Genomic DNA, 13033 nt, shown 5'->3' on the forward strand with positions numbered 1-13033 from the left:
TAGTTAACCTTCTTTAGAATTGGCTCGGGGCAGTTTTCCTTTGGTTCTTCAGGGATGTTTTTGTCTTTGTATCATGATGGATATACTTCACACTTGTCAACATTTTGGCACTTCGGGATATGGAATAGGAATTGAACAAGAGGTGTGATTAAATACTATGTTACAAGGTCATGCATTGATGACTGGACCTTAGCTAGAATGACGATTGCATGGTTATACGCTTATGTACTATGTTTCTATATGTTGTTATGATTATGTTATACATGTACCATGCTGATTTTTTGATCTTGCAAACAAGGTATCCTCCCCACGCTATGCTAAGGTACGTTGATTTATTGTGATTTGGTTTAGCTAACATGATATACCTTGCAGGAAAAAATATCAAATGGCTAGAAGGATGTTTGACTACGAAGACTCAACCTGTGAATCTGAAGGGAAGTATGGTGTTGGGAACTCTTCTGATTTGGAAGTTACATTGAGAAGCTTAAAGGAAGAAATAAGGAGTTGTAAGGCAGATAATGATGGGATCATACAGGGAAAAGAAAAGCCAACAGAGGTAAATGCAGTGATACTTTAGAGCTTGTCAAATTTGTAGTGACAAGGACCACTTCGGATCAGTCATGAGCAGGAAGAAAAAACTCGTGGGGCATATGGCAGTAGGTCGCATGGTGGTCACATGTTAGATAGCAATGACATGGATAGAGATGGAAAATTGTTGAACACTCTAGATAGGAGAAGGAATAGACACATGTACCATTATAATTCTGATTCAGAGAGGCACTACGATTGTCATCGTTATCATCTTTACAGGGGGAGTGATAAGGGGTATTTTCCAGATGAGTTTAAGAAAGAAAAGACACATACTTTTGATGGAGAGGTAAAGAGATCATAGGATGCAGAGGCATGGTTCTTTGGTATGAAGAAGTTCTTTAGGTTACATGACTATTCAAAGAACATGAAAGCCAAAGTAGCTACATTTAGTCTCAAAGGTAATGTAGACATTTGGTGGGAAGATGTGAAGAACGTCAAAGGTATAAATGAGGAAGATTTTTTTGCATTCAAAGATAGGATTGAGTTTGATGAGCCTAGATCATTGGAGGAGGCCATTCAAAAGCTAAAACATTGCTATGAACAATCAAAGTGTAGATTTGAGACTAAGTTGAATTGGAAAGGTAATGCCAAGAACAAAGGAAAATGGGACAAGAAGCGAGAAAGACCACAAGATTCAGGAAACAAGGAGAATGTTGCACCACCTAAGAGGTTCAATGCATCAGATAGAGGATTGGGACATCAATTTGAGGAGAAGAATAAGTAGTCTGTGTGGTGTTGGACATATGGAGGGGATCATCATAAGAAAGATTGTCCATGGCATCAGAGTGGTAGACCTCAGATATACAGTGTGCAGGAGGCACAGACTATTGGGGATGTTGGTCAGAGGATTCCATGTATCTATGCAGCATTGGATAACAAACAAGCATATTATCAGGCATCTATCATTGAGATGGACGATAAGCTTTGTGATCAAGTTATTTATATTTTGATTGACCCTGGATCTAATTATAGCTATGTTAGTCCTGACTTGGTGAATATGTGTGGTTTGAGTAAGGAATTGCATGCATAGTGTTGGTTAGTGTTTTTGGCTACATGTACGAAGAAGTGAGTTCACCATTGGGTAAGAAGTTGTGCATTTAATTTGAATGGTATGCCTACCGCAACACATTTAAATGTATTACCGTTGGGTTCATACAATATGTTGTTGGGCATGGATTGGTTGTATCTCAATACAACCAAGGTAGACTGTTATGACAAAGCCATTGAATGTGTTGATGACAATGGAGAACCAAGAGTCTTATAAGGAAAGAAGAATGCCACGTCAGTTAGGATGGTGACGGTTATGCAAGAAAAACACAGTCGTATGAAATTGTGTAAGTTATTTGCAGTGCACATTTCTAGTGAAAAGGTTAAGGAAGTTGAATATGTAGATGTTTTGAACAGGTACCCAGTTCTACAACAGTTCAAGGATGTATTTCCTAAGAATATTTCAGATTTTTCACCTCACAGGGAGGTAGACTTTTCTATTGAGTTTGTAGAGTTGAAGTCACAGTTGAAGGAAATGTTGGACAAGGGATACATTAGGTCAAGTGTATCACCACAGGGTGCACCAATATTTTTTGTGAGGAAGAAATATGGTACTCTTAGATTATGCATTGACTAGAGGCAGTTGAACAAAGTGACTATCAACAATATATGTCCATTATCGAGGATTGATAACTTGTTCGATCATTTGAAGGGACCATCATTGAAGATTGATTTGATATCCTTCATTAGGTACGCATCAATGAAGAGGACATTTACAAGACCGTGTTCAGGACCAGGTATGGACATTAGGACTTTGTTGTAATTCACTTTGGCTTAACTAATGTTGCAGCTACATTTATGTGCTTGATGAATAATGTGTTGTGTCTGTATTTGGATAAGTTTGCTATTGTGTTCATTGATGATATACTGGTATATTCTAAAAATGAAAATGAGCATGTCAAACATTTAGCAGCATTGTTGGAATTTTTGAGAGAGAATCGGTTGTATGTTAAGCTCAACAAGTGCAGCTTCTTTCATACTGAGGTACATTGCTTGGGGCATGTTGTCTCCAAGGAATTCATTGCAATAGATATAGAAAAGATAAGATCCATCATGGAGTGGGTAGCTCCCAAGAATGTGGATGAGGTGAGATATTTTATGGGTTTGGCATGTTACTACATGAGGTTCATCAGGAACTTCTTGCAGATTCCTTATCATATCACATCATTGCAGAGGAAAGGCAAGAATTTTGAATGGATAGAGGAGTGTGAGGCTAGTTTTGAGTAGCTTAAACATTTGTTGACACATGCACTAGTGTTAAATATTGTAGATCTAGACAAGGAGTTTGTAGTATGCACAGATGCTTGCAAGAGAGGACTTGGTGGAGTCCTTATGTAGGATGGACAGGTGGTATGCTATGACTCACAGAAACTAAATGAGCACAAGCATAAATACCCCACACATGATCTTGAGTTGGCAGCAATTATACATGCATTGAATATGCGAAGACACTATCTTCTGGGTAGGAGATTTACATTTATGAGTGATCACAATGGTTTGTGGTGCCTATTTGACCAACTGAATCTGAATGGTAGGCAAGCTTGGTGGTTGGCTACGATTAGGGAGTTTGATTTTGAGATCAGATACATCAAAGGTAAAGAGAACAGAGTGGAATACTCTCTTAGTAGGCAGGTACATGTAAATCACTTAGAAGCTATGAGATATTATGGGATAGACTTACATGACAAGATCTTGCGGGAAGGACAACAGGATGTCAGATATATGGATATTGTTCACAGGTTGCAGAAAAGTATAGGGACAGGTATAGGTGGTAGTATAGGTATAGGTATAGGTACAAGTGATATTATAAGTATAGGTATAGGTACAAAGGCATGTACATGTATAGGTATAGGTGCAGGTGCACAGGATATGGATTATTGTCTTATGACGAACGATTGGTTACATTCAGAGATATGATATATGTGTCAGATGAAAATGATTCAAGAAGGTGATCTTGAGGTAGTTTCATGTGAAACCATATTCAGGTCACCTAGGTTATCAAAAGACACTAATAGAAGTGAAGATATTTTAATATTGGCTGAACCTGAAGAGGTATGTAGCAGATTTTGTGACTAGATGTTTTGATTGTCAGTGTGTGAAGGCAAAGTGTAAGCATCCAGGTGGGCTGCTACAACTGATTTCAATTCCAGAGTGGAAATGGCAGGTCATTTCCATGGATTTCATCATAGGTTTTTCGAGGACAAGGAGATACAACGATTCCATCATGGTTGTTGTGGATAGGTTAATGAAGGTTACACACTTCATTCCGATGAATCTTGCATTCTCAGCTAGCGAAGTAGCATAGATATTCATCAGAGATGTGTTCAAATTGCATGGTGTTCCAAAGAAGATTGTGCCGAAAGGGATGAAAAGTTCACTTCCAAGTTTTGGAAGGATTTGTTTGCAGGTTTTGGCACAGAGTTGGCCTTCAGTATGGCTTATCATCTGTAGACAGATGGACAGATAGAGAGGGTCAACAGGATATTGGAGGACATTGTGAGGATATATGTGATGCATCAACAACAGAAGTGGGAAGAGTATCTTCCACCGGTATATTTCACATACAACAATGGTTATCAGGAATCATTAAGGATGAGTCCTTTGAGGCATTGTATGGGCAAAGTTGCAATACTCCCATCAGTCGTAGTGATCATGTGAGCAAGATATTGATTGGACCAGTCATGGGGGTGATTAAGAAGAATCTAAAGGCAACACAGGATAGGAAGAAAATTTATGCAGATCAGAACAAGTTTTTCAAGGAGTTCCAGGTTGGGGAACATGTGTACTTGCACATCAAGCCAAAGAAGAGATCCTTGCGGATTGGATCATGTGCCAAGCTAGCACCATAGGTTTTTGGACCCTTTAGTTTCATTGAGAGGACTGGGCCAGTAGGCTATCGACTTGCACTACCTCTGACAATGAAAGTCCACGATGTTTTCCATGTGTCATTGCTTAAGAAGTATGTTAAAGATGTTGACCATGTGATTGAGTGGTCTGTATTGTAGGTAGAACCAGATGGAGAATTCATGTCGAAGGCTCAATGTATATTGCAGAAAAAGGTTATCATTCTCCAGAACTGAGCAATCGAGCAAGTTAAAGTGCAATGGAAGAACTTTGGGCCTAATGAAGCTACATGGGAGATGGCGGATCAAATGCGGGCTATGCATCCTTCCTTGTTTGTCAGTTGAGGCAAAGCTGTTTTGGCATGGTGTTTTGGTATGGTTTTTGTATATGTTTTGGTATATGTTTGATGATGTTTTGTATATGTAGATATGTATATGGATGTAAATACCACCATGATCTATATTATAAACCTCCAATAATCGATATGGGTGTCATTTCATTATGATGATATGATTGTTATGTTTTCATGTTGTTTTTCTTCTCAGCAGGTGGATAATTTTAAATACTACGACGAACTAAGTTATAAAGCTCTATCGGAAGTATATTTTGCTTATAATGGTTTTTTGGTTGTAGGTGTTTTTTAACACTGAGGATGTTGTTCCTCCAAGGGGGAGGGTTCTATAATAGCCCTTGTGAAAATTCCATGTAATAAAAGTTAATAAGGGAAAAATGATAACCACAGATGATGGGACACTTATTCCAAGTTGAATTTTGGGAAAAATCCCAGTGATGGGGATCACTTGTGATTGTATAATGGAAAAAGAAATGGCTAAGGCTTTGGAAAGGAAAAATGGAATTTCTGGCACATTTATTTATGAAAATAAAGGAAATTATGAGAAAAGGGAGGTGAAAGGACACATGTTGAATGTAAGGAGGAAAATGAAGGAAAATAATGTAAAATGAAGAAAATAGAGCCTCATTCATAAAAATGCTTTTGAGGATCAGTTAGTAACCTTTTGTAAGTTCAGTGTTGGAGCTCTCCCTCATTATTCTCTCTCTCATCATATTCTTGGAGAATTAGAGTTTTCTTGGAGCACTCTTGGAGGGTGTGGCATACTTGGATTTTTGGAGCAAGAAGGCAAAGGAAGAGAAAGAAATCCCAAGAGGGCATTGGGATCAGAAACTACATCATATTTGCTTGCAAGTACATAGTTGCATGTATTTTTACTTAACTAAATTTGGCATGCATGAAATATGCATATACATGTGGATTATTGGTTGTGATCTGTCATTGGCAGGGAGGATGGTCGGGATTAACAGTGCATTGCCTAGCCTTTCCATTTTTCTGGATAGCCATGGTGATTGCGGCTTTATTTTCATTGTTTTTTTTGGTTGTTTCTCATGTTCTCTTAGGTTGGGTTGAATTATTAGTCATGGAGCTTTGATTTGAGAAAATCTCTGGAACCCTGTATCATCTTGGGTTGAGTTACTAGTACCATAGCCTTAGTTGGACAAATTCTTTGGAGACCTTGGTGGGTTGAGTTACTAGTCCTGGAGCCTTGGTTGGACAAACTCTCTAGATCCTGGTAAATGTTGTGGGTTGAGTTACTAGTCCTGGAGCCTTGGTTGGACAAATGCTCTGGGGCCCTTGATGGTTGGGATAGAGACCGATCTGATGATGGTTTTGGTGATGTCCGACCACAAGGTGGAATCACTATTTGATGGGTTGAGGTGGATGGCCTCTGGAAGCCCTAGATGGTTTTTTATTGATGTGTTCTATGTGATCCCACATTCATGCTTGGAATGTGGAATGGGGGTGAATGGATGAAGAGAGCTTTGTCTCATCCATTCTATGGTAGGGGTGGAATGTGGAAGTCCCACCCCAAGTTTGGATTTTTCATAATTAATGAAAGGTTATTTCTCCTTGTATTTCTATGAGCATTTTGATGGATTATATGTGGTCTATATGGATATAATTTTTTGAGTATTTCTCTTGCTATCATGTTGGTTATGTATGTGTTCTATGAAAATAGCTATGTATGGATTTCACCATTTTTTTACTTGTAATAGAATGATCAATGTATATATGACCTAATGGATGGAATGGCAGTTGATTTGTCAAGAACCAATGGTTCTTAGTGATTCTCAACTAAGTATGAGACCCCTATGCTCAGAATTGTTCTTTACACATGTAGATTACATATTCGTGATATGTTTAAAGAAATTCCTATCATGGCTAGTAGGGGTCCATTCAAGGTATTAAAAAAGTATTTGATTTAGCACTGTCATTTCCATGTTGTTTTACTGTTCTGAAGAGATGGTTCAACTCTGGGCAGTGACTTGGGCCTGTAAAAGTGGCTCAAAACCCAGGGACGCTAACATAACACTGACAAAAAAAGTCCCTAGATTCTGGGAGGAAATCCTGTGAGAGTGAATGAGGGTTTCTAGATGGTTTGATGTATATAGCATGAGAGCGACTGGGGCTTAAATTGTCCAAAAGCTCAGTCGGACCCAAGGGAAATCTTTCTGAATGTTGGATTGGTTCCTGACAGTCTTGAAGCTGATGTTGAATGTTTGTATGGTGTTTTTCCATCAATTATACTTCCTTAATGTGACTTAGGAGGTTGAATCATATCATAGTGGCCTCTTGTCACATGTTTACCCTGACTGGATGGTTGCTTGGGTAGATGTGGGAGGAGAGTGTTACACCAGTTGCTTAATATACACCTTCTCGTCAATAAATACATTTAGGAATGTTGTCCTCACATCCATCTGGTGGATTTTCCACCCCTTCTACTCAACCAATGAAAAAATATATCTAATGAATGAGTACCTTGCTACAAGATCAAAGGTCTCGTCATTGTCAATTCCCTTAACTTGAGAGAATCCTTTGGCCACAAATCTAGCCTTATGCTTCTCTATGCTTTCATCTGCTACATGCTTTACCTTGAAGATCCATCTTGAAATTACCACTAATTTATCTGTTGGCCTTGGGATGACTTCCCAAAGACTGTTCTTGATAATGGAATCATATTCCTATACCACATCATTGACCCATACAAGTTTCTCTACTACTTCCTAAAAATATGATGGCTTAGTCTCTACAATATCAATCATCAAAGCCATGTAGTCAGTGTATCGATTAGGTGACCTCCTCTACCTATGTTGTGAAGTGGGTGCTCCCACATTCTATCAAGCATCATGCACTCTTCTCTCAACCTCCCAGGTTCTTTTCCTTCCTTCTCTATATGTTTATTTTTTAGTGATTGTGTCCACTCCCTGCTCCTCAATTTGTGGCTACTCCACAACTTCCTAAGGTTCTTCCTTTAGAGCCAAAATATCCTAATCAGGCTACAACTAAAGCTCCCTCTCAACCGAACACCTCATTTCCTTCTCGTCATCAAACTTCACATCCCTTCACATAACTGTCATTCAAAGGGATGGGAAGTACACACTATAGTTGTGAGGAGTTTTTGTGTACCCTGTAAATATCACCAATGGTTCTGTTGGCTCTAGATTCTTCATTGATTCTTTGGAGACATTGTGGAATACTAAACCTCTAAAAATCCTAAAGTACGACACATATGTCTTCCTCCCCGAGAAATCTTCCTCTGGTGTACTCATGCCAAGAATCTGATGAGGACTCTTGTTCTAAAAATAGACTGTTGTGTTGCATGCTTCAGCCCACAAGTGCAGTGGTAGGCCTTGGTCATTCAACATCACCCTTGTAGCTCCCACAATACTATGGTTATTCCTCTCAGCTACCCCATCTTGCTATGTGTTGTGGGGTGTTGTCAATTCTCGATGAATGCCTTCCTTTGAATATAAATTTTTTAACTCATTCAATACATACTCACCTCCATTATTGCTCCTGAGAGTTGTCACCTTCTTTCTAGTTTTCTCAACAAGTGCCTTGAATTCAATGAACTTGGAGAATGTCTGATCTTTCTTCTGCATGAAGAAGATCCAACACTTTCGTGAGAAATCATCTACAAAGATAACATAATACTTGTGCTTGGCAGTGGAGGTTTTCGAGAAAGGTCCACAAAAATCAAAGTGGATCCTTTCAAGGACTGCATGCACCTTATTGTCCCGATCATGGAAAGTGGCTTTTGTGTACTTCCCCAAGGTACACCCTTTGCATGTATTCTATTGCTCTAGTGCTCCTTTGGGGAGGCTTGTGGTAATCTATTGCATGATCTTCAAAGCGCCATGATGCAATTAGAAGAATATTCTCTGCCATAGTTCTCTGACATCTTGGCTCTTCAACATCTCTGCCTTTGTGCACAATGCATCACAGCCTTTCACATCCAGCTTGTATAGGTTCTGTTATCTCAAAATCAGACCCTGATAGGCTGCTGGTCAGGTTTACTCTAAGTAACTATTTCAAACCTACTTTAGGCTGAGGCCTAGCCTCCTCAACCTGAGAGGGCTCTCTCTTGATGGATTAATGATTTTGATTAAAGATAAGATGGCTAACTCTTATAGAACAATTGTGAAAAATATGAATGCTGGAAACACATTAAAAAACTATCCATTGGGCTTATGGAGTCAACAACACCTCAATATAACAGTAAATCTTAACCTTACATGGAAGTCAGGGCATTCAACATTTAGACATTCAAAACATCAACTCATATGGGACCACACAGTTTATAAATGTATACAGGAAATCAGAGCACATTCAGTGAATTCTAAGTGATTATACATCTATACCACTGTAAGAATTAAGAAAAGGACAACATCACATATTCTGAACATAAGAAATCCTTCATGAATCCTGAGAAGTAAAGTCAAAATTATATTACTGAAAATGAGTCTTACATCAGCCAAATACAAGCTTTGTTATAAAGTTTTCCAACCCTGATTACATTTCTGTTTCAGCTATATATAGAGCTCTTATTCTAACTGATCGAGATTCCTCCTCCAGCATGAGGGGAATTCGAAAACTACTTCTAATGACACCTATTAACCCTTTAACTAACTAATAAATACAACAAAGTGTTGACCGGAGTTTTTTTTAGAGATCTAAATCAACTATGACTCTAACTCCGTATTACATGCATGATGGCTTTAATTAAGATGATTCCTCGTTCTTTGACATTTGGCTCCCTTCTAGTTTAGTTGTGATGGTCTTCAAGGCTCCATGGTTGTCTTCAATGACACATGTTTTCCAATGCCCTGAAAGATAGGAAACTACCCCTGTTTACTGGTCTTTAGTTTTCCCCAAAATATTTGAATGCAAATAAGCATGTCCTTTATCCTTTAATTGCCCAAAATGGAGCAGACTGCCACGTCCTTGATGCGTTGTAAGCTTTTTCCCATGTACATGTGTGCAGGAAAAAGTTTCTTGTAAACTGTTTGATATATCCTGAACTGTGGTAAATGTGCTCACTTTACGGCAAAAATTTAAAGTTAGATTTGAATATATATTTTCTCCACCTGTCTTGACCTGGTTGACTGTTGATAGCTTCAGATGATGCCTTGTATGCCTTTTAGACATTTCCCTTTCAAAATTCCCGTTTATATGTTATGAAACCAGCTCAAGAAAAGATAGAAAAGAAAGATCAACGCCTTAGAATTCAGCCTCTTCGAGGGGGAAACCTCCTTTACATTACATAAATGAACAATTCTTGGATGATACAAATGAAAATACCTCCTTTCTATATATAGGAGTCTAAGTGGTCCCAATACAATCAGAGCCTACATAACAATAATATTGTAGGGCACAACAATAACAATAGTGGGATTCTATGTGGCACAATAGTAACAATATGGGCACTACATGGGTACATCAATATAAATAAGGGGTATAACTACAATAGTAATGGGGTAATCACTAGTATTATAGGGACCCAACATGCCCCTCTCCTTCAAAAAAGTGTTGTCCTCAACGCTTGAGTAGTTCAGGATACTTCTGCATAAAATTCTCGTCCTCCCATGTGGAATCTTCAGCGGATAAGTTCTTCCACTTGATAAGGTACTCTGAAATTGATCGATTTCGTAGCTGTCGAGTTCTTGTTTCTATAACTGCTTCCGGTTCCAATATAATTTTTCCTTCTTCGTCAAGTTCTGGCAATATTGTTTGAACTGGGAGCTTGTCGCCTATAACCTTCTTTAAACATGAAACATGGAAAACTGGGTGCAATCGAGAAGCTGCAGGAAGCTCCAATTTGTATGCCATAGTACCAATCTTTTGCAACACCTTGTACGGACCATAATACTTTGGTGATAATTTATTATCCTTCTTAGCTTGCTTGAGGGACATTTGCTTATATGGTTGTAGCCGTAGGAATACCCAATCACCTACATCAAAACTTCTTTCACTGCGATGTTGATCTGCCTGTTGTTTCATTCTATTCTGTGCCAACACGAGGTTATCCTTTAAGAGTTGGAGGACTTGTTGTTGATGTTCGATGTGATGTTCCACTGCCTGAACCTTAGAATTTTCTCTTAAATATGATGTGATGGATGGTGGTTGATACCCATAAAGTGCCATAAATGGGGTCATTTTTGTTGCTGTATGGAAGGAAGTGTTATACCACCATTCAGCCAGAGGCAACCATTTGACCCATTGTGTCTGTTTATCAGATACAAAGCAACGAAGATATCCTTCCAAACATTTGTTTACTATCTCAGTTTGCCCATCAGATTGAGGATGATAAGATGAGCTATGAGCTAACTGAGTACCAAGACAAGAAAATAATTCTGTCCAAAAATTTCCAGTGAAAATGGGATCTCTGTCACTTACAATAATCTTTGGGTTTCCATGTAGCTTTTGAACTGTTTCCATAAATGCAGTAGAAACTGTACTGGCTTTAAATGGATGTGATAATGCACAAAAGTGTGCATACTTGGTAAGTCTGTCAACTACCACCATGATGACACTCTTTCCCTCAGACTTGGGTAAACCTGTGATAAAATCCATTGAAACCTCCTCCCAACGTTGGCTTGGAATGGATAAAGGTTGTAATAGACCTGGTGTCTTAATTGTTTCAACTTTATTTTGCTGGCAAACCAAACATTCCGCCACAAACTTTTGAATATCTGATTTAAGGCCATCCCAAAAAAATTCCTTCTTAACCCTGTGGTAAGTTTTTAAAAATCCTGAGTGCCCTCCTAAGGGAGAAGTGTGCAATTCCATAAGAATCTTTTGTTTTAGCTGGGAATTCTTACAGAGGTATAAGCGATCTTTGTACCATAACGAATCATTTTTCCAGCTAAATGTATCAGAAGTACTGGAATCTTGTTGTAGCTTTTGAATAAGTGCCCACACTTCTTCGTCATTCTTCCATTCCTCCCTTGCTTCGTTTATCCAATCTGGTTGGATAATAGAAATGGCACACAACAATGCTTCCACATCCTCATCCTTTCTTGAGAGTGCATCTGCCACCACATTTTGCTTCCCTTTTTTGTAGATGATTTCAAAGTCATAACCCAACATCTTTGTGACCCACTTTTGTTGCTCTTCAGAGGATAATCTTTGTTCTAAAAAGTATTTAAGGCTATCATGATCCGTTTTTACCTTGAAGTGTCTTCCCATTAGGTAGGGTCGCCATTTCTTAAGTGCATGGAGTATTGCCAACATTTCCTTCTCATAAATAGCTTTTCTTAAAAACTTTCCCTTGATTGGACGACTTTCAAAAGCAATGGGTCTTTCATCTTGCATTAGAACAACACCAATTCCATTTCCTGAAGCATCACATTCCACAATAAAGGTTTTTGTGAAGTCCGGTGTAGCTAAGACCGGTGCTTGGCACATTGCCTCTTTAAGATGTTCAAAGGCCTTTGTTGCTTCCGAAGTCCATGAAAATGAATCTTTCTTCAATAATGTTGTTAGAGGTGCTGCTATTCTCCCATAATTCTTAACAAACTTGCGATAATACCCTGTCAACCCAAGAAATCCTCGCAGATGCTTTATGGATGTGGGAATTTTCCATTCCTTAATGGCTTTAATTTTGCTAGGGTCTACCTTAACTCCTTCATGAGATACAATATGACCCAAATATTCCACCTCCTGGACTCCAAAGAAACATTTGGATCTTTTTGCATATAATTGTTTCTCCTCCAATAGTTGTAGCACCCTGTCAACATGTTCAACATGATCCTTCCAAGACTTGCTGTAGATTAGTATATCATCAAAAAATACTAACACAAATTTTCTAAGGAATGGTTTGAAAATTGAATTCATCAAACCTTGAAATGTTGAAGGTGCATTGGTAAGGCCAAAAGGCATGACCAAAAATTCATAATGACCCTCATGAGTTCTAAATGTTGTTTTCGGAATGTCTTCAATCTTCATTCTGATTTGATGATATCCCGAACGAAGATCCAACTTGGTGAAGTAAATTGATCCATGCAATTCATCCAGTAATTCATCAATAACAGGAATGGGGAACTTATCTTTAATAGTGAGCTTGTTGAGCTCCCTATAATCTGGACACATGCGCCATGATCCATCCTTCTTGTGCACCAATACTACTGGAGCTGAGAAAGAACTTTGACTCGGTTGAATTATACCAGCCTCTAGCATTTCTGCAACCATACGTTC

Source organism: Pinus tabuliformis, chromosome 1_1, assembly GCF_031772625.1.
Source record: "Pinus tabuliformis cultivar Carrire ecotype Pingquan chromosome 1_1, CPIR1, whole genome shotgun sequence".
NCBI lineage: Eukaryota > Viridiplantae > Streptophyta > Pinopsida > Pinales > Pinaceae > Pinus > Pinus tabuliformis.